General features: G+C 44.8%; 1 protein-coding gene across 1 annotated transcript in view; it reads right to left on the bottom strand.

Moving 5' to 3' along the window:
• Window positions 1-22,338, bottom strand: part of PPM1L (protein phosphatase, Mg2+/Mn2+ dependent 1L) — a 68,902-nt gene that overhangs the window by 16,934 nt on the left and 29,630 nt on the right. The window lies entirely within an intron of this gene.

Below are 22,338 nucleotides of genomic sequence, written 5' to 3'. Positions count from 1 at the left end.
AGGGATATAATGGACCGAATTCCCCTGAGCTGGGGCACAGCCCACCCTCCAGCAGAGAGTTTGGGGCAGTCCAGAGTTACCCACACCCCCCCCCTACACACACACACACCAGCTCGACTTCACCACGGGTGAATTTGGAAAATAAAACCCGCGAAATCCACCGCCTTTATTCCAAATTTTAAAGCACAAAGCGCATCCACACACTTGGGAAATTGGTGGGATGCCTTTCTCCTGACTGCTGGAGGCCAGGAGGAGACAGCAGCTGACACAAGGTGGCATGGTTGTGCTGATGTTCCACAGCCTGGTGTAACAACGTAGTAACTTGGGAGCAACCAGTGAGAGCATCTGCCCCTTCCATCCCTCTGGAATTGGGCTCTGAGAGACCCCAAACACAGCCAGGCTTCCTGCTTTTCAGCACTGCCACCCCTCTCCTGGGAGCATCACACTCCCACCAGCAGGAGGGAACAGAAATTCCCTCCTTCTGGCCCGGGTTTGAGTGGGGTTTGGAGCTGGAAAAGCGGGATGTGGCAAGGGATGCTGCTCCCTGCTCCGGCTTTCCTGCCAGTTGAGACACAAAGGAGGAAAATAAATTGTAGCAAGGTTGTTTTATTCCAGGCCTGGGACTGACCAGGAGTTACCTCTGCTCTCCAACAGGCTCTTTCCTGGGGTTATATTTAGTTTTCCAAAGTCAAGCAGCACCGATTAAATTGCAACCTTAAAATATCCCTCAAGTTGTGTCCCAGGTTTCTGCAATTCCAAGGGAATTGTTCTGGGAAAACTAAAGGAACTCTCCACCGGAGTCCAGCACATCTAATGTTACATTTTTATAGTTGTTTTCTTCCCTGGGAAGGCCAAAGGATACACTGGATTAAGGATACAAAGGATTTGATTTATTGGTTATTCTCACTCATCCCTGTGGGAAAACAACTTGGAGCTGTAGCCACTTCTTTTATAAAATTAAAACTCCACCATCTCCCATGGATCTGCTTTCAGTCTGAAACACCCTCCTCCTCCAAATTAAATAAAGGATTGGCTTTAATACCTTAATTGACTTTAGGGTATTTTGTCCTACCATGGAAAATTAATATTTCATATAGAGAGGATCTATTTTAAAATACCTATGTACAGTGAAATGCACTTGAAGGGCTTATTCACCAAAAGGAAAAAAAAAAATCACATTTTACTCTGTTCACTAAAAAAAAACCCTGATAAAAATCCCATCAGGAACTGCTGAAATCCCTGGTTCTGCAGCAACCTGAACCCCAAACACAGCCAGTGTCCTCCTGTCACCCCCAAATCTGCCCACATTTTTGAACTGCTGAGAAATCCTTACTCACAGGAAATTTTCCTTTGTACAAATTATGCCAAGCACAGGCTGAAATTTGTTCTGCTTTTCTCAAGAGGATCCTTCTGGGAGCCGCTTTGTACGTGGGGAAGGAAAGGTCCAAAATGGTTAATTAAAGGCTTCTTTATGAAGCTACTTCAAAAGTCAAGTGGTGGCTTGACAAAGCATCTCCTCACACACTTCCTTTGGGGGAATTTTTGGGAAGGTTTCCAACGTGCAGTGGAGATTTGGTGGGTGGGAAGTCACCATATCCAGCAGGGGCAGCTGCATCCTTCCTCGTCCTCATCCTCATCCTCATCCTCATCCCCATCCTCATCCTCATCCTCATCCTCACCCTCATCCTCATCCTCATCCTCATCCTCATCCCATTCCACGGGCTTTGTTCCAGGAGTTGTTTCTTGGCATTCTGGGAATGATTAAAGAATATTCTTTGCGTTCCTGCCTCCCTGAGAGCTCAGTTTACAGCAAACAAACCAGGCAAAGCTGGTGGTGATGGAATCAGACACCAAAATTCTGCTTCCAGCCCCACTGACTTCAGAGCAATTCCCATTCCCGAGCTCCAGCTCTCCCATCCCACACTCCTATTTGGGATCAGCTGCCTGGCCTTCAGCAGCAGGGCTGTGAATAACTGCCCTGAAGTCAGTGGGATTTTGCTGAGCCAAACCTCTTGGAATAAGGACATGGAGCTATGAATAGTTATTCGAAGGGAAAACATATGAGAGCAAAACATAATCTGCTCTCAAGAGGATAATGCAAGATCTACAAATGGCACCAGGACAAACAGTTTGCCCTCTAAAGCAAAGAACTATTTAAAGGACAAAGATGCCAACAGAAACTGTGGGTAGAGTTTTCCTCTAACACAAAAGTCTGGGACATTTAGAATATTATTTCTATTAAAAATATCTTTTTTTTTTTCTCCACAATGACCACTCAGTTCAATACTATCGAACTAGGAAAGCCAAACTCACGATTTAAAATCAATTCATTAGCTGAAAATGAAAATGTTTGAGGCACTCAGAGATCCTCTCCCCCAGGATTTTCAAATTCAGCACCGCTATCCCTTTGCAGCCCCAATTATTTCCATAGCAGGAAAAATATTAGCCTGACAAACATCTTCACTTAATCAGACGCTGTATAATCATGAGAAAATTATCTTCCATCTTCCCACGAGGGCGTGGTCAATGAGAGGTGCTTGTTTGGCCCTTAAACCCCAATTTTAATTAATTAATTAAAACGAACAAAGACACGCTCCGTGCAGTGCCACAGATGAGGAGAGACAAGGCAGAGCTTCAAGGAATATTCTGGAATCTGGATGTCTAATTAAAAGATTAATTGTATCAAGGCAAGGGAGGGGGGCATCATTCTAATTATCTTGTCTGGCATCTTGAATCAGGACCAGGGCACTTCCCTGTCTCGTCCTCTGAAGGGATAAGTCATTTTGAAAAATATGAAAATATTCACAGACAGGGTCTTTCACGGCCCTTGGAAGTTAATTATCTTTGCTGGGAGAGGATAAATTCACATTCCACAGAAAACTCTTCAGGTTATTTCCAATCTGAATGCTCTGTTATCTGCGACTTTCAGCCACTGAATCAAGTCAAATGTCTGCTCACCTACATTCCCCTTTCTCATGTAAATACATGCAAATGCCTCAGATCACCCCATTATCTTCCCATTGATGAACTCCAACAGCTGGAACTCCCTGAATGGCACATTAGTACCTGTCACATTTTTCCTGCACCCTTTTTCATCTTTTCTGCCATTCTCCTTTGGAACACTCTTTTATTTTCCAGCTTTGCTCTTTAGGGGGGGAATCATCACAGCAAGGCAACACACCACGGAGAGGGAGGACAACTTATTAACACCAAAACTACTTCCTTATTTTTATTAACCTTGTGCCTGGCTCACCACTGCCTTGGGATCTCCTGGACAGCTCATGGAGCCCCTAAACCTTCCTTTGGGACCTGTGCAGTGCTGGATGTACAGACTTGTGGTTGATTACACTGAATTTCAACAAGTGAATCAAATCCCTCTGGGTGGTTAATTGAACATCATTATTTATCACTTCTCCAATCTTTGATGACATTTTAAGTCACATCCTCTCCAGGACCAGGATGTTCACCGACTTCAACCCAGAAGGCTCTGGAAGTCAAGGCAGATTGGGAAGCTTTCAGCTCAAAAATTACAGGTTTCTGTGAGTGGGACCCAACCACGATCCTCGCCTTGGACAATTGTTATGAGACTCATGGAAAACAACAGGTGGAGTGGGAATAATTCTGTGGAAAAAATCCAGGTGGAATAATCAGCAGCAGGGAAAAAAACCCCACAGAGTTCATCCATCCTCAGGGGGGGTGATAATTTATGATCCTTCTGAACGGGCACAACAAGCTGAAAGACAGGAAATTCCTTTGAAACCTGAATAAAAAGCTCTTTTTTCCATGGCCAAGCACTGAGGCTGTGGTGTCACCATCCTTGGAGACACCAGAGCCCAACTGGACTGTCCTGGATGATCCTGCTCCAGTTGTCCCTTCTCCAGCAAACACTGGACTGGGTGGTCTCCAGAGGCACCTCAGCCCCTCTGTGACCCTGTACAAATATTTCCAGGGAATCCAACGGGGTGGCTGCTCCACCCAGAATATTTATTCCAGTTGTTTGGAAAACTGCACAGACTCACTCAAAAACATTTGGTGAGTGTATTCAGGATGATGAGAGCAAAAGGAGCTTATTCCCCTCGTGAAAGGAAAAGCACTTAAACTGCATTTGCACTGACACAAACTCTGAATTTTCATCGTGCTGGGAAGGCAATTATTACCCATGTCCTGTATAGGAGAAGAATTAAGATTAGTGGGGAAATTAAACTGAGAATTAGCCACAGACAAAGCACTTTTAGAACCTGTTAGTTTGAACAAGCAGGAACCTGAAAGCTGAGTGTAAAGGTGATGGATTTCCTGAATCCTGGAAGATGCACAAGCACAGACACAAAAGAATTCTGATTCCCACACTCACGTGGCCATAGGTAAAGGGCATTAATATTTGGGATACGAGAACCAATATTTTCATTTAGCAAAGGGCACCATTGAGTTGATTGAACAATTGAGCAAAGCAGAATATGTTTGATTGAAGTGCTTAAAGAAAAAAAAAAGGTCTGTCAAGATTTCACCTGATTTTTATGCTAACTGGTTGTAAATATTAACATAGATGAGCCAGATGATAAAACAGGATATATATAAAAAAGGTTTTAAAATGCATGAAAAGACCTGTCCATTACCAGCTAACAGTGCAGGAAAAGCTAGGTGCCAAATTCCAATTTATTTATTGAATATAAATAGCTCTACAGCAGGGACTGCCCTTGCTCAAGGCCTGCCAGAAACGTTTCACCCAACCAGGATGAACTGAGACATCTTCTTTCACCACTGAAATCAAATCTAAGCAAAGGGAGATCATTTTTTACATTGGCATCAACAAGCAGAAGTGAGAGAAGGAGCAATAAACCAGAAAATAATGGTCAAAATGTCATAAACCAACTCACTTTACGTGGGTGCTGAAGTGCTCACGTTGCACTCCTTTTTGATACAGCAAAATACTGCAGTTTGTCTTTTACTGAGCTCACCAACCTCAGCACAGAAGGGGAAAAAAAATGAGGTTTGCAAAACAACTGCAACTCGAAATGGCATTTAAAACTCGGTGACTGTAACCCCGAATCAACGCAGAGCCTGCACTGGGAAAGCTTTTATTAGGAATTAAAATGCCTTCAAACTACTCCAGGGGATTTCTACAGGTGTTTCTGTGCTGAAGCTTTTGCAAAGAGCTTTTTTTTTTGGTTTTTTTTGAGTGAAAAACCGGTTTTACCAGAAGCCTTTCATTCTGTAGTTGAGGGGAAAAAAATTGTATTTATAGCCTATTAGACTCAATTAAATGGCAAGGAGCATTCATCTTTCTCTGCCATTGTTCTCTCCCTCCAAGCACAGTGGAATATTTTAGTCTAAATGGTCTCTCCTGATTTAGAGATATCACTTTCTGCCAAGCAGAAATCATCACAGAAACTAGAAAGATTTGTTACATGGGAGACCAAAAAGGCTCCATTTTCACTCCGAATTCCACCAGTGCTCAACCATCTGCTCCCAAACCTGTCTCCCATTCCTCCTTCTCCTGCTCCAACATGAAGCATTTCCATCATTTCACCCAGGACGGCTCCAAAGCTTTGCAAGTAGAAAATGGAGAGGGGTTTTCAAGCGACAGCTGAGTGTCAATGGCCCAAAATGTTATTATTTTGCCTTCCTGGGCCGTAAATCACCTGCACATCCTCAGCTGAGAGAACCAGCAAAGCTGGAGCAGGAGCTTCAACCCCGGAGCCAAGTCCTGTCCTGGTAAGGCCTTTCCTAAATGGGTTAAATCCAATGCTGGAAACAATTCTTAAGCTCTTGTTTGAGTTTCTCTTAGGAGTGACCTTAAGAAAACCCCAGTCTGTGTTAAGCAATCCTGTTACATCCAGTGGGGAGAAGGAGATAAGAGCCAGGTAAACCCCCTGGGTGAGAGGAGGAAAGTCCAGGGTTAATCCCAGCAGCTCCCAGTGAGGGATCCATGAATGGAGACGCAACTGGGATCTGTTCCAGGTGGATTTACCAGAGTGTGTCTCTTCCAAAGCTCAACAAACCCTGCACACCAAGAGTTAATGAGGAAAATGGAGTCCAAAATGGAGTCCTTTCCATAATTCACCTCCGGCCTGATGACATTTTGCTTCGACCACATCTTAAAATCTGGGAGGAGAACAACTCTGGGACCGGCTGAGCTCTGCTTAAAGGTAATTATGGCTCTTTTGTTTAGGTCCTCTCCTCTCCCTGGCTCTGAAAAGGCCACTGTATTGACCCGTGTCACAAATAACGAGCGAGGAAAGCATTCCCAGATCGTGTCAAACCAATCCAACGGCATGCAAAAATAAAGCAAACTTTTGTCTCCCCTCCGGGTGCTACTGCAAGACCAGCCTGCCAGGAAAAGAGATTTCTCCTGCCTGCCAGCCTTTGTGATCATGTGGGTGATAAGCAGCTGAAACATAAGATTATGGGACAACACAAGTGTTTAAAAAGGTGACTGGAATCCCTGACGTGTGTAAATAGTGGGGTGATAATGATTGCCTGTGGTGAAGTTACTGTGGAGCTGTTCAAGGAAAACTGTGTCCAGTTGTTACAGCTGGAATTTGAGGATCAAGAGAACAACAACCAAAAGAGGAAGCAATCAGGAAAATAACCTCAGAAGGTTATTTCCTCCCAGAGAAGGAAACTTTCCCTCTGAGGAGCTACAGGTCTAAGAGATGAGGATGTGGAGAAGGCCCTGGAGCAAGAGGGGCTTAGAGATGCTGTACTGAGACTGACTGGATCACAACTTCTCTTCCTAAGAAGAGGAGGAATCAGAGAATTCCTTGGTACATCAGAAACTGAGGAGAAAAAGAATGGCCTTGGCAGGATCTCAGCCCACCCAGCTCAGCTCATCCTGCTCCAGAAGTGACTTCACCCTGGGATTCTCCATTTCCATGGGGTCTTTCATCTCCCCAAGCTGAAGGACCTGGAAACTCAGATTAAATAAAACACCTTCTTCAGTAAGAAAAGACAAACTTTCCAGAGTGGCCTGAATTGATGTCAGGGAGTAATTAGATAAACCACTTAATTGAATGGCACAGACTCGAAGACAGGGACTTCATTAAATATAAAAAGCAGCCAAGTCGAATCCATAAATAGTTTCCAAAGTGTGTTCATTTTCTGGGGCCATTTCACTACATAAACACTGAGAGCTGTGCCCTTGAGAGAAGGAGAGGCATAAATCAGTCAGGACAAACACCAGTGCCTGGGTGTCATTCCTCCTTCCCTCTGAAAGTGCACACGTCAAGGAATAAACCTGGAATTGCTCCTGCACATCTCTGGTTTCTGAGCCCAACAGCACATGGGGAGCAGCAAGCAGTGCTCACATCATGAAGGGCCTGACCAGCCAGATCCCACCAAAGAGGTGGGAAAATAAGGAGGAAGGAGACAGATGCAGGGAAAAAAAGGATGGAGATACTAATTAAAGGGAGAAGAGCGAGAGGAGGGGAATGAAGGCAGAAAAAAGGGAAGATGAAGCCAATTTCCTTCAAGGAATGACTGGATGTGGCACTTGGAGCTCTGGTCTGGTTGACAAAAGTGGTAGTTGGTCAAAAGTTGGAGCTGATGATCTTGGAGGTCTTTTCCAACCCCAATGAATGTGTGATTCAGTGCCAGGGAAATGTAAGTGACCATTTGAAGGACATTTTCCTGAAATGCACTTTAACTAAATAAGGTGGTACACAGTAATTTTGTTTCTCTAGCTCCTTAGGACAAGGGTTGTTAAATTAACAAGGGAGAAGGTCAAGCAGATTTTCCAGCTATTGAATGGATGGAGAGTTGGGGGCTGAGCAGGGAATTACTCAGCTGAGGGGAGAAAACTGAGTTCAGGATACGCTGATTTACAGACAGGAAGAAGCAGAGCCTGGTGATGAGCTGAGCCCTCACCCACAGACACCCACTGTGACATTAAAGAGCCTGTTGTGGTCATCCTTTAGTGCTTTTTCCATCTCCACACATCACCAGGCTGTCCCACACCCAAACTGGGACGCTCCAGCAGCACCACCCTCCAGGTGACAGCCGTGCCCAGGGCTCCTCCTGGCAGGGACAGGCCCAGCCACCTCTCTCAAGTGAGGCTGATTAAACAAATGTTCAAGCAGCTCCTTCCCTTTCCTGCTTCCCTCTGCAATTTCTTCCTATTTCCAAGAGCAGCCGCAGCACGGATTAAACATCCATGATAGCACGCTATAAAAACTTCAAAGAAGCAACTGGAAGTCATTCTGCTCCTGCATTAGAGAACCCTCCTCGAAAAAGCTCCTGGGCTGCAGAGATAAGAGCCCAGCTTTGATTCGAAGGCTTTTGTGTTGCTTGGAGTGTTTGTGTATTAAAGTGACACAGCCTGGAGTTTTCAGATTTCACGGACAACAAAAAAAGCACACACCTTTTATCAGGAGCAGGGAGCAAAGCAACTCATGCAAAACACAGCCTGATATTTTGGAAGCGTTCCCAAAAGAAAAATATTCAACCTTTCACTTCCAGGAGTTTTTAAGCAGAAATGGGAGCGAGCCTGAGTTTTTCTAAAGAAAAGCAGATTGGAAATTCGGAGGAGCACAAGATATCACAGCACCCTGGGAGATGGAGATGGATTGTGCTCCAAGCCACCCATCCCAGGGACCTGAACCTTCCACTTGGGAATGGCTGGAGTGGTGCTTCCTTTACTCCAGAGCATCACTGTTGGGATCCCAGCATTCCAGCATTCCAGCTCACGGTGCATCTCAGGAGAAGAACAGCATTGGCTCAGATTTGCACCAAAAGCAACACCAAAATATAACGTGGCTTTTCCCTACAAACCACAGCTGCTCCCCTCAGAGCCTTCCCTTCCCAAACCCCTCAGAATCTTCTGAGTCCGAAGGGACCCACAAGGATCAGCACCTGCCTCTTGGGAATAAATTCCTCAGGTTTTCCTGATTCAGTTCCCTGGGAGCTGCAGAGTTGAGAGCTGGTGAGATCCAGCAAAAAGGGGTGGCAGCAAACCTTTCTTGTGCTGCCACTCAGGTTTTGATTTGTTATTTTCTGTATTCATTAATATTTCCCCCCAAACCCTCTGGCACTTGGTCTCTTTGGTAAGATGCTGTGCCCTACCTTCAGCGTTTTTCCCCTGAGGATGGATGAACTCTCTTGTTTTGGTTTGGTTTTTTTCCCCCCTGCTGCTAATTATTCCATCTGGATCCCTTCCACAGAATTATTCCCATCCCACCTGTTATTTTCCATCACTTTCATAACAGTTGTCCACAGACCAGGATTGTGGCTGAGTCCCACTCACAGCAACCCCACCAGCTGTGACTTCCCAATCTACCTTGACTTCCAGAGCTTTCTGGGCTGAAATCCAAGCCAGGCAGCTTTGGGGATATTCCCACAGTGCCGCAGGATGAAGCAGTGGAAGCACCACTCTAAATCCTCTCCTTAGAGTCCTCCTCTCATCCTCTTATCCCAGAGAGCGGGAAAACCCCGGGATTACTCTCAGGATGGATGTCTCCAAGGTGTTATCTCTGACTGAGCTGTGCTCACTACACCTGATTACTAAACCATGTCTGAACCTTCCCCCGTTGTTCCAGCACATCCTCTCCAGGTGCAGCTGCTTTCAAACCCCCCGTGGGTGACACGTTCCCTGCGGGCACTGCACCATCCCAGCTGCTGGATCACCCTTCCTGCTGTCACCCAGATTTATTTCCAGCCTTTCAAAACCCTATTTTGAGCATTAAAAAACGAGCTGTGGCGAAACCAAAAGCAGAAGAGCGGAGCGGAAAAATATGTTAACCCGGAGCATCTTGACAGATCTCACCAAAAAAATGTGAGAAAATAGCTTAGAGCAGGAAACTGAGGGAGGTTGTGGTTTCCCCCACCAGAAAGTGGGGTTTGTTTCTTGGCGACCGAAGCTGGGCCACAAACGGAGAGGGAGAAAACAACGTCTGAAAAAAAAATCCCAGTGTCGTGAGTCGGGTTGAAAAAATGCTGCCAATCTTGAGCAAAAAAAAAAGATAAAACAGGATTTGGGAATGCTGTGGGTGTGATAGAAACTAATCTAAATAAAGACAAATAAAATATCACCAGGAAATGTTGGGGGTGGGGGTGGGAAAAAACCTGGCAGACACACGGGGTGGAGAAGGCTGAGAAACCAATTTGGGAGCCAACACATGGGAACAGCCAAAGGATGATGGCAGGGGAGGGAAAGGGACAAAGGGAAGGCCAACCACCAAAAAACTGATTAAAGGAAAGGAAATTTGAAGAGACACCTCTGAAGATGGGTCTGATAAGAGGCTAAAAGAAGTCAGGGGTGCCCGGTGCCCTGACTGAGGCACCACCCAGATCCCAGGGATTCCCTGTTTTTGGGGAAAAGCTCATTTGGGTGGGATGAGAGCTGGGAAGAGCACCAAGCTGGACTTCTCTGAGAGAGGAACCTGCAGCCCAAGGTGCCAGCTCAGGGCTCCCAAACCAGATTAGTTCCCCCGGCTTGGCCTTTTGATGGAATCTCGGCTATTTTTAATGCATCCCATTATAGAAAGGAGAAAATCCTCCCTGCAAAGTAAACACTGAGAGGGAGCTTTGCCTTAAAGAGTTACTGATATGCCTGTATAAAACCAGGAATGCCCCCCCAGAATGGGGAATGTGAGAGGAAATTAATGGGGTGGGATAAACTGGACACATGAGCGGCTTTGGGAGGCAAGAATGCGGCTTTGAGGGAAACATTTCATTTCATTTCCCACCCAGGAGGCTTCACCAGAACAAAATATATAAGCAAAAAGCCCAAGAAAATGTAATTAGGGCTATTTCTGAACTCCTTATCTCAATTTGTGAGCCCATAAATCCCCTTTTCCCCTCTATGTAGGTGCAGGATTTTCATAAAGTGGATTTTAGTCAAGTGGCAAATCAAATTTGCAAGAGCAATGGCTGCAGGAAATCATGATAAAATGCTTGATGTTTCCTGACTCTTAAAATAATATTCTAATCTGGTTTTCTAAAATAATATTCCAGTCTGTTTTTTCTGAAGTTTTGCAATAAACTCTGCTCCTTGGAAATGGGGAGAAACCCTGGGAGGGAATGAACTCAAATACAAAAATTATGGCATGAAAGTTTCCACTGGATACAAATAGGAGGGATTATATTTTTAAAGAACTGCAGATTAAGCCACCTGAAAGTGAAATCTTTAATCCCAGCAATCAAACTGAGAGAGAAAACTGAGTTTATCCTGATTTTATGGGTAAAAGGGAGATCCTAAAGGAAAAAAGGGATATCCACACACAGATTTCTGGGGAGCTGGTACAGAAAGATCCTGGATTTCTCTTCCACGAAGGTTATTTTGGTCACTACTCAAGTTTCACACGGACACGAGGAGCTACGGGCTATTTTTTGGTACCAGGATGATCTTTATCCTGCTATTTTTACTTCTCATTGCCAGGCTTTTGCCCTTGGCACAGCTTTCCCACTCCTGTTCCTCCCCCACACTCGGATTTTTGGCGTCCTTTCCCACAGCATCCCGCTTTATTCTCCTTAAATCCTTTCACAACTTCGAATTTCTGGGCTCAACTTCCCAACCTCGTGTATTTTGTCCATAATGAGCCCTTTTGAATATTAAAGTGTATTTTACAGGGGTTTTTTGTGGCAATGACACGTTAAATATAGCAGGGCTTGCTGAAAAGGCCTTTCACTGCTGATCCCTGTGCTTTTATACTGGTGGCAGCTTTTTGCCTTTCTCGGTGTTAAATGAAATCAAATCAAATACATAAATACAGGGTCAAGCAAAATGGCTGTTAAAATATTTTCAGAGTGAGGTGTCCAAGAAATAATCTGATTTTCACTTCGAAACCAAATCAGAAACCCATTCATTCCAACAATACCTCGGGCACTTTTTTGTAGGGAAACCGATTCCAAGAAAAATCTGCGCTCTCCGTTCTTCTCTTCCCAAATATTGCCACAACAACACAATAATTTCCTTTCTAAGAGGACTTCCAACTTTGAAAGGCCTCTAATAAAATAATTTCTGTGCAATTTCTCTCTGAGAATTCATCTGGAAAAGGACATGAGCTGTAAATGCAACGGGGAATTCGGGGTAAATCCCATCTTTAATGTCCCAGAATTCCCGGGACTGTTTTGATTCCCATTAAAGGTGTTTTGCCTCAAAACTTAAACCACGTTTGGCATTTTGAATTTTGAATAAAACACAAATGTTTAAACCATAAAGAAGGGAAGTAAAAAAAAAAAAAAAATCTCCCTTAATTCTTTCCATAACTTTTTTTTTTGAACCTTCTTCTATTTCTTTTGGTCACGATCAACTCCAGCAATCCCAGGTGACACAGGGCAAACCTGGCTTAAATTTCTGCATCCTGGGACACTGGGATCAGCACAAAATATATTTGATTTATGCCAGAGGTAGAAAATTGAGGTTTTGCTCAGACAGATGCGGGGACTACGACTCTTGGGGAGATTCAGGCCTGGAATTGGGAATATTTTATTATTTTTTCCCCGGTTGATGATCCCTTCCTTGGAAAAACCGGCTGTTTGGACCAAGTTAATGAAGAATTTAGAGCCATTTTACCAAGGAATGGGTCAGCAACTGGGGAAAAAACCCAAATATTCCCACTTCCAGACATGAATCTCCCCAAGAGTCGCAGTCACCTCATCTTTCTGAGCAAAAACCTCTGGCATAAATCCAATATATTTTGTGCTGATCCCAATGCCTTTTCTGACTGGAATAAATACTTGGAGGCGTTATGTTGGATTTAAAAATGGGGTTTTTTTCGGCCTGTCTGAAGGCTGGGAGGCACCATTATGTGTTGCAGTGTAAAAACCCTGCCTTGAGCTTTACTGCTGCTTTGCCTCGTTGTGTGGAATTAAAGAGCTCAGGCAGGGCACAGGAAAGACAAAACCAAGGCCACAAACTGCTTAAATCAGAGTCACAGAAGAATCTCGTTAAAATTAAAAAAAAAAAAAGTGGTGGCCACGCTTAAAAAACTCCTGGAATTGAAGGAGGATTGAAGGAAGCTGCAGAGCAACGGTCTGAAGAAAACAGAAAATATCTGAGGAAAAAAAAATCTCATTGTCCTGGAAAGAACAGGATAAACTGAGGGGGTAATTTATAGATAGCTTCTAAATAAAGTGGTTGGAGCATCCCATCCCATTCCTGGAGGTACCACATTCCAGGGGGATCGTTATGGGCAGCATAATTTAATTAATTTTTTCACCACTGCATGCGTGCAGGTAGATGTAGAACTGAAGGAAAAGCCAGCCTGCCTTAACTATAACTCATAAATCAAATTAAACCTCACTGTATTAAAACCACTGGCACAGAAAATGCTTTATAAATACATAAGCAACCCCAAAGTTCACAGATCCTTTTTCAACAAGGAAGCAGCAAAAAAATATTATTAACACCAACATCCTATCCAGGGTTTTGTTTGCTGGTTTATTTTAGATGGTGGGGAAAAAGAAAATAAAATGACAAGGTCCCTCTTTGATGTGTCCCTTTCAGTGTTTTCTTAAGAGACATTTTTGGCAGTGGTGTCACCAAAAAGTGCACAGGATGTTTGTATGTTCTGTGTTTGAAAATGGAATTATTGTGCCCTGGAACAAACAGCAACCCTTGATGTTCAAAACACAGGCGCTTCCCGTGGCAGCTGCCAGAATAAAAGTTGGAAGAGCATTCCACCCATGAAGGTTCCTGGTCCAAAACCCACCCTCTGGTAGGTTTGCACAGCCCCACTCACATCAACCATCTGCAAGGAGAGGCAGGGCTGGGACTTTGGGAGGCAGACACTGAATAGAATTAAAAAAAACAAAAACAAAAACAAAACCAATAAAACAAAACAGAATTAATATAAGACTGGAAAACCCCAACGATTAAATGATAAATGATTAAAACCCCAAGACCCCTTAAAATGCAGGTGGTTTGGGAGGAGAAGGAAGGTGGGAAGACAGGAGTGTGACCAGATAAAATTGATAACACAACAACAAAAAAAAGCCCCGTGGTCACATTTTTGTTCCAGCAGCAAAAGCGCTCCTTGGCCAAACTATTTCCCCCACAGATGCAAGACAAGCCTGATTTAACAGGAGTTATCCTCAGCAGGGACACTCCTGCTCCCTCCCACCACCAGGCCCACATTCCCATGGCACTCCCATCACACCAGGAAAAAAAGTGGCCAAGGATTGCCAAGGATCAGCCAAGCTCTGTGTGAACAAACCCCACGTTGCTCCTCAGCTTTGCTCCCCTTCCCACTGACTCCAAATATCCCATCATTTACCAGGAAGGGACTTTAGGAAGAGCCCTCCTAATTCTCTCTCTACCCAGCAGCGAATCTGTAGCATTAAAAGCTTCTCATCATCAGTGCTGGAGCTGTTCTGGCCAAGAAAGCTTCCAGAGGAGCGTTGGCTGGACTGAGACACTTGGTCCTGTTTCAGGAAGCTCATTTATTGAGCCTGCCCAAAATACAGAGCTTTGCTGTGGGTCTTAATAAACTGTATTCTTTCCTAATTGCACTGGATGTTGCACACTCCCAGTGTCCAACACACAGCACGGGATGAAAGCAGCTGAAAGGAAAATCAGCTCCAGGGAATGGTACACACAAATTACCTTTATTTTCCTTTCAGGGCAACCTGATTTGGAAGGGAATGTGAAGAAACACAGAAAAGTGAGTTTGCCCAAAGGGCCTGGATTGAAGCTTAGCCCTGTGAAAGTATTCTTGACAGAGAGGAAAGGAGAAAACACATAATTATTTGGGGAATTTCAGTAGGAAAGGAGTAGGGGTAGAACAGAGTAGAGACACCTGCACTGAACACACCTGGGGTAAATGCTTTTCTATTAGGACAGTCCATTCACAAACTTGCTATTTACTAACCACCACCTCTCCTTAACCAGCAAAGTCCAAATGTAAACCACAAGTTCAGTAGCTCAGGATAATACAAGAATTGCTGCATTTCTCCTAAAGAAAGAACCTGAGACCAGGCACCTTAAATAGGGGAGATAAATCCATATACAGAAACACATATATGAAGTTATCTCACCAGCTGGCAGGGTTTTGGGGGCAGTGACATCGGCACAGTTCAGTAACTGCTGACAGCTGCAAAATAAAGCCCTGCACTAGGCAAAAAGAGAGAAGAGGGAAAAAACCCCAACAACCTGATAAAAGAATAGGAAGTGATTTATGAGAAGTGGAGAAAAAGTCTTGTGGTGCAGTTCTGAAGGTCAGTACCTGGAAGAACTGATAAAAACCCTGCCAGGTAACACAGCAGAACAAAAGGAGGAGATGGAACAACAACCTGGCTCAGCAGGGCTGGGAGATCAGAGGGAACAGCTGGGGCATGGACAGCAAGAACAGGAGCCTGAGCTGGGATGCTCCTGACAGAGCTCGGGGCCTTGGCAGCACCACAGGAAAAAAGGAGCCTGGAACCAGATGGTTTCCACAAAAACTTGGGCTTCTGCAGGTGCTGCTGGGGATCTGCAGGTCTGGAGACCTGGTGGAGGACAAGGGGGCATCAGAATCACAGAATCACAGGATGGTTTGGGTTGGAAGGGACTTAAAGCCCATCCAGTCCCACCCTCTGCCATGGGCAGGGACACCTTCCACCAGCCCAGGTTGCTCCAGCCTGGCCTTGGACACTTCCAGGGATCCAGGGGCAGCCACAGCTTCTCTGGGCACCCTGTGCCAGGGCCTGCCCACCCTGCCAGGGAAGGATTCCTTCCTAATCTAAACCTGCCCTCTCTCAGTTTATCCCCACCACCCCCTGTCGTGCCAGGATCAGCTGCCCCAGGAGGCAGATGTGGGGCCTCCCTCACACAAGGGCACCTGGGAACCCTCACAGAGGTTTAAAAGCCTCAGGCTGGAGCAAGACACCTGATGCAAATGCTGTATTTATTCAATATATACATATAATATAAAATAAAATAATAAATTTGCTGCAAAAGCCACCAACTCTGGAAGCAGAAGGACAGAGCAGAGAAATCTGAAAGGTCTCATCCACAGCTGCTTCCCAGGCTGTGCAGCAAAAAACTCCAGGGAATTCAAAAGGATAAAACTGGAACCTGTGCAGGAATGGCGAGATGAGTGGGATTATCAGCTTAAACACATCACTTGATGGGTCAGCTTAATCACAGAACCACGGATCAATGTTGGGAAAGACCTTTAAGGTCATCAAGCCCAACCATCCCAACCCAGCACCACGTTCACCGTTAAACCACGTCCTCAAAGTGCCACATCCACACGTGTTTTGTACCCTCCAGGGATGGTGACTCCACCACTGAAGGTGTTTTATTCCCAGGCAGGATCTTTATTGACTTACAACTCCCTGTACCACTGGTTTGCTCTTCATTCCAGCTCTAAATGCACGTGGTGAGCTCTGGGCTCAGGTTGGCAGCTTCAATTACTGCCTTGTTATTTTACACCATTTCAGCTAATTCAGGCTAATCAGAAGAAATTGCCCTCCAAGTAACAGCTGCCTGCACAACTCACACACACCACGGAGTGTTTGGGGAAAAGCCACAGCATTATTAATAATAAAGGGTGGAAATAAGAAGGATGAAGAAAGTTCTATTTAAAAATAAAGGGATGATTACAAGTAACTACCTCCACACATTCAAATTGTTATTCCCCTCAGGAACAGCTTTCTCACAGCTTATTCAAATTCACATATTGTCTCTGTGGTAGATGCAGCGTTGGAGAAATAATTATAGAAGATGACAAATAAGGTAAATTGTGCCCAAGCTGTGGCTATAAACCAAAAAAAGCTGTCTGCTTCGTGGTGGATGTTTGGAGGCAATTTTTAAGGAAGTTCAGAGGTTAATCCAATAAATATAAAGGTGTTTGGCAGTTTTAGAACATAATTCTCCAATAAACCACAACCCCCAGCATCTACAGAGCAACGTAATTTACCCCAGCAAAGGGAAGATCCTGCTCCAAGCCCTTCCAGAGGAGATGCAGAAGTGAAAATGTAATGAACAGACTGCAGAGAAAGGGGTTGGAATTTACTGCTTAAATAAAATAGCTGGTTAATTGTGAGCTCCTGGGTGGCAGGTTCTGAGCTGGGAGATTAAAGCCTCGGAGAGGAGGTGAAGTTTGGAGCCAAGGAGGCTCCTCAGGTTTGGTGATGATGAAGATGAGGATGATGAGGATGGTGAGGATGGTGAGGATGCAGGTTTTGATTCTGGTCACATCACAACCATCTCAGACTCCTGGCTAATCACAGGAATGATGGCACTGATGCCCTAAAAGGCCATTACATCTTCTCCTGCCTCCAGCAGCAGCTCTACAAACAGTTGGTATTTATTGCTTCTTCTCCACTTCATTAAAGATGGGTTATTACAGAAGGGAAACAACTGTTAACTGTTATTTACATCCACCCCAGGAGTGCAGTTTTCTGGACCAGGGGGAGCACAAGTTAAACCACTGCAATTCTGGAAATGAAAATACAAACTGGTTGGCAGAAGGTACCCCTGACTGTAGGCAAAGTGTTGCTGTTTCCTGACACACCTCAAGGCTGAATCCCAGGGAAAACAGGGAAATAAACTGTCCTTTGTGAAGGGAGGGAATCTCTAATTGGATATTTCCTGTCAGGGGTTCCATCACTGCCCTCAGACATCCTCCCTGCTGCCTCCAACAGATGAGCAGCTTCAGCAGGAGAACGGAGTGAAGACGAAATCACAACCCTGCATTTTAATTTAATCAGGTGCAATTATTTTTTTTTTCTTCTGTTAATGCAAAATTAGCAGCAGATTGTGCTTTAAACTGCTGCTGGGAGATAAAAAAAAAATAAATCCAAATTAAATCCAAAGCCACAGCTAAAAGTGGGAATAGCACAGAAAGTGAGTGTGGGGGAAGCGTGGGACACGCTGCAAGGATCAGAACTGAACTCCAGCATTTCTGAATTTAGGGGATTACAGCCCTAAGGATGCTTTCCTTAGGATCCTCACAACATTTTGAGCAAGACTGCAGATTAAAGGGCATTTTCCTACACTTACTGTATTTGTGAGTGCCTTTGGCTCTGCAGTTGCACAGTTTATTGAGCACGTGCTGTGCAGTGCCTAAAAATCCCCAATCACCGAGGTTTTATTCTTGGCAAAACCTAAAGTGGCCAAATCGCTGCTGACACGGCTCACACGTCAGGTTTTCCCCCCTAAATTTACAATGGCACAACCATTCAACACACAGAGCTCAGAAACCAAGTGAAACACCTCAGAACCAGGGGTGCTGTGACAGAGGCAGGATCTGAATTTCGGGTGTGATTTTTGCTCCGGCTGGGAATGCGAAAACGCTGAGCATTTTGAATGTTCAACCAACGTTCCTAAATGTGAATGAACTACAAAGAGAGAGTGGAGGCTGTGCAGGACACCCCAGAACCTCCTTTTCTCCAGGCTGAGCCCCCTCAGCTGCTCCAGCCCCTTCCCAGCTCCGTTCCCCCCCCTGCACACACCCCACTTGCCTCCCAGTCACAGTGCCACCCTTTTTTAGCTACAACAAAATCTATTTACACATCAGAGGAACAGGTAAAGTGGTGTCCTGCTTCTCTGAAGCCCATTCTGGCTTTGGCAGGGAGGGAACAGGAGGTCAAATCTCCCCCAAGTCAGAGGAGAGCTGTGCCTTGTTCTGCCAAAGGACAACACCAGCTGAAAGGGGGAAATCAAAGAATAATTCTGCACTGTTACTCCCTTGGGAAATTCCAAGATGACACCTGGGATGAGCCAGGTTCAACCTTCTCCAGGGTGAGGCTGCTGCTTTAACATCAGCCACGGATTTCCTGCATTAAGGAAGAGCTCCCATTTATCCATTTCAGGAAGACGAGAACTTGCCCCTTTTGCCACACTCCCACTGCTCCAGCTGCCTGTTGCTTCTCCAGTGCTGCTCTTGCAGTGCAGCTCATTTCAGAGATGAAAATTCACTCTATAAATCACTCTCTAAAATCTCTCCAAAGATGGAACAACAGAAAAGTGGAAGGGAAAGTCTGGCTGTAGTTGCAGGCATGAACACCCCTGGATTCAGTAACTCCTCCTGTTACTACGCTCTAGTTCCTGACCCTTCCTGAAGTGCTGGTTGCTGCTCCATAAGAGTCAAAAAAGCAGGATGAAGACATTATTTTGGGAGTTTCCTGCCCCAAATGTGGGATTTTTTCCATCTGTCCAAGCAAAGGAACCCACAACAACATTTGGGGACCTGATGGGTCAGGGGTGATTCGTTAAAGACGCTTCTGACAGTGATGTGCCCCAGTGGCAGCACAGTGTTGGTGCTCTCAGGCTCTTACATTAATTATGTCAAAAACATCATTAAAAATGCTTGTGCCCTTTACACGTCATCAAGGACCAGTAATTTACAGCAATAACTCGAGTATTGCAGGTATTACATCAGCATAAACAACATATGCTCTAATACGTGCATCCCCTTTTTCTCTGCACGATATCACATATAAATAATATATCCAGCTTCTGTAGTGCCAGGCAAGCACTACACAGGTCCTTGCTTTACAACTGCAACAACATTTATCTCTCCAAAGCTGCTGTCTCTTTGAACTCCGAAGTCAAAGCAGAGAAAAAGCAAAAGAGTTTCAAGATAAATGAGGCGCAGCCGTTGCCAGAAAAGCTGGAGGGGGAGATGAAGGAAAATGCTCTCCTTGCTTTTCGCTTCAGAGAAACCAAACCTGCTTGCTTTTGTTGTTTTTATGACAGCAGTAGTAAAAAGGAGATGATTTGTTTGGGTTAAGTGGGGGTGGGAGTGGTAGAGTATTTTTGGGGACTTGATGTTCTGTAGCCCTTCATGCCAATCTGAAGCCTGGCAGTGGCACAGAGGAGAACAGGATTTGTTATCCCAAGAACAACATTCACTCAACTGCTGCCAGAATCACTTGGAGGAGGACAATTTTCTTTGCTGCATTTCTCCACTTTTTGGGGATGCCACAGGAACTGACAGGCTTTAATCTACACAAGGACATTAATTTATTACTGCAAAAACAAAGCAATGGGCTTAAACACCATTGCTGGAGTCAGGACATGACATAAAAATGACAAACCCAGTGTACACAAAATCAGATCCCCAGTAAATCCTCATGAACACGATCTGTTTTCATGAATTCTTTACCAGTGCAAGTCTGGCACTGGGGTTTATTGTGGTGCTATTCCAAATATGCACACAAATTAAATCAGCTTCATAATCTTGGTCCTTGGCTGTACACTAATTACTGGTAGGGGTCCACCATGGAAAACATCACCAGTTACTCAGGGAAAATGCAACAACACCCAAATGGATAAACTGGGCACAGCCAGGCTTTCTGTCATTCCTGATCAGCTTCTACAACCAAAATCCTCCCCAAACTGAAGGCTCTCAACAAAATCATTCCCCAAGATGTGCTGTTTTCACCTACGTGGGACCAAGGAACACTTTGGAAGCCAATTTACCACTGACAACCTACCAAGGCAAACATTTCCTGCACAGACAAGCCTTTCTCACCTGGAGAAACCACACAAAGGAAAAATGATGTTATGGCCCAACAATCCAGCACTCCTTCACCCGGGCCAGGCAGCCCAGGAACTTGTAAGGTGTGAAATATTTGTGTACACAACCTGAGAGTGCTCCCTGAACAGCCCAAAAACCCACAATCAGTGCCAAGGCCGGGAATTCCAGAGAGATGACGCTTCTCCAGAGGAGGAGACGCATTCCTGCAGAACTCCAGGCTCACCCTCACCCTCCCTGAGTGCAGCTCCACAGCTGCTTCTGCATTGTGAGCAGGATTTTGGCACACACAGCCCCACTTTGTCACCCTGGTGTAGACAAAGCAGATGCACTCCCAGTGACAACTCCCCCCTGTAACTGCTGACAGCACCAGAGCTGCTGCTTTGCCCAGAGCAAAAGTGACACTTTAAGCCCCTTTTCATAAACTTAAAAACCTCAATAATTTACTCCTGCCCTGGTATCTGAAGCGTGTTGATCAGCAGCTCCCGTCCTTCCAGCAGGAAGCTGTCAGGCTGATTAATATGAATATAAAATTACACTATTAATACTACCCAAGGGCAGCTTTTTTTTTTTTTTGCTGAATATAAGCTGTCAAGAGCTGCTCTGCTGGATTTCAACCTGCAAACTGCCATGAACTCCATCAATAAAGGGGTGTTCCCCTTCCTTTTTCAGGAGAAATGCTGAGGTAGGAAGAGGGTGAGGGGTTTGCTCCAGAGGGAAGGAGGAAAGGAGAGCACCAGGAGAAATAACAGCTCTTTTAAGCTGGTTTTTTAAGAGAGGAATACCTGACTCTTCCCTTTCTGGGAAACTAAAGGGAATAAGAGCTGCCCTGCCTTGCAGGGACACGGCAGCTGGGAAAGGGTAAGAAGAAAAAAAGCCTAGGATGGGATGGTTCAAGGGAGAGGTGATCTTATCCCAACATAAAACTCCTGTGTTACATCCAAGTTCCAAATATCCAGGCAGCCCATGATCCAAACCTTGGCATTTCCACCACAGAAGGCCAAACCCCAACTTTTTAATGTATAGTTTATTTATATTTGTATTTATATTTATATTGGCACATATATGTTTATGTGTACTGCAGCAGTCTCTCATTCTAAACAATGAAACCAAAATAATCCAAAGGCCAAAATGATGGGACATAGGAATTTCAGTGAAGTCTGGAGAGTTTAAAACACTCTTGTGAATTTTAAGTGTTGGGAACACTCTGCTGCCTGTGGTTTTCCAGCTGCTCTCCCTTAGGAACACGACAGATATCTTATATATCAGTATATTCAGTTCAGTGCAGCAAATCTCATCCATCACAGTCAACTTGACAAAATCTATTTCCCTGCAAATCATGCCTGAAAGATGAGGGCCAGTTATTCATCACTCTGCTTATGGGTGCAAAGCACCTTTAATAATGCACTATATTTGGGCTTCAGCAAGGAGTTACAACTCAGTTGTGAATCCAAATATTTATGACCTGTGACTGAACTCCACTGAAAACAGGGACTGGAAATAGTTCTCCCCAAAAAAAAACCCCATAAAGCAGGACACACATTTCATTTCAAGGTCACCACCAGGCACTGTTTGATGTTGTTGTCAGGATGCTGGAGCTGAGGAGGAGGAGGAGGAGGAATTTCTGCTTTAATTTAGCAGTTAGTTCTGGTCAGGGCATGGGAGAAAAGGCGGCTCTTTATATATAACCACAAAAATGCTCTTCAAAGAAACAGCTTCAGCTGCAAATGAACCGGGACATTGGTCAAGAACAGCCTAGAAAACAACCAGAAATATTTCAGGAGCCAAATTCTCCTGCAAACTCAGTGCAGGGTTGGATTTGTAACAGGGAATCTCTAGATGAATTTGGAACATCTGGAATCCACAGCAGAGCTGGATCTCAGACACCAAGGTGGTGCTGGCAAGAAGGTTTCCAGCCACTTTCTCCCCCCCAGCCCCT

The sequence above is a fragment of the Myiozetetes cayanensis genome, unplaced genomic scaffold (assembly GCF_022539395.1).
Source record: "Myiozetetes cayanensis isolate MyiCay16 unplaced genomic scaffold, myiCay2020 scf13, whole genome shotgun sequence".
Lineage (NCBI taxonomy): Eukaryota > Metazoa > Chordata > Aves > Passeriformes > Tyrannidae > Myiozetetes > Myiozetetes cayanensis.
Note: the sequence above shows the minus strand (reverse complement) of the source record. Positions and strands in the feature narration are given on the sequence as shown.